This window comes from Phaethon lepturus, unplaced genomic scaffold, assembly GCF_000687285.1.
Source record: "Phaethon lepturus isolate BGI_N335 unplaced genomic scaffold, ASM68728v1 scaffold33615, whole genome shotgun sequence".
Taxonomy (NCBI): domain Eukaryota; kingdom Metazoa; phylum Chordata; class Aves; order Phaethontiformes; family Phaethontidae; genus Phaethon; species Phaethon lepturus.
The window spans coordinates 1,456-2,222 of record NW_010540401.1 but is presented as its reverse complement, the minus strand read 5'-3'; positions in this window follow the sequence as shown (position 1 = coordinate 2,222).

The following is a 767-nucleotide window of genomic DNA, read 5'->3' as shown; positions in this document are numbered from 1 at the left end:
CGAGGAGCCCCAGAGGCGGGACCATTCCCCGTCGGGCCCCTGCCACACAGCCTGGCCATTTGGTCCCTGCCCCACGGCTCCTCTGGGGTGTCATGCCCCAGCAGTCCCGGTCCTCACCATCCCGTCCCCGGTGCTGGTGGGGAGCTGGGACGGGGCTGAGCGGAAGCAGCGGAGAAATATCGCTACCGCAAACAAGCTCGTTTCCTGCCAGAGGACTCCTTGGGCACCCGCCGGGCCACGCAAGCGTCCGCAGGATGCGGCCCCAGCACGGACCTAAACGTCTGGCTGTGCAGGGAAAGCTCAGCCCAGGCTGCTCAGGTCCTGCTCCATCCCCAGAGGCCCCAGCATTGCCCCCCGGCACCGCTCTCTGCAAACCTGGCTGCTACCTGCAAACACAAGCCAAGAGCTGCAATCGCTGGGAGGGTCCAGCCTCGCGACCAGCGGGGGAGCAGGGAGCGAGGGACTTGGCTCGACTCCGGACACTTGCTCCGGGTCCCAGCTGCTCCAGAGCAGTTACCCAGGACGCAACGATGCTGCTTTATCTTCTCCAGCACCAGGCAACACCGGCAGCGGAAAGCAGGGCCGGTCCGTCCGGCGCAATACCAGCCCCCAGAGCAGCGGTGAGCCCCGCCGGCAGGCCGGCACTCCGGAGCTGAAGGCAGCACATGCATCGCCCCTGCCCAGCCTCCTCCCTCGCAGCCGGGCCACGTAATCACGCCCTGAACCGGCTCTGCCGCGGGCAGGGCGATGTGGCGAGGCAGGGGCCG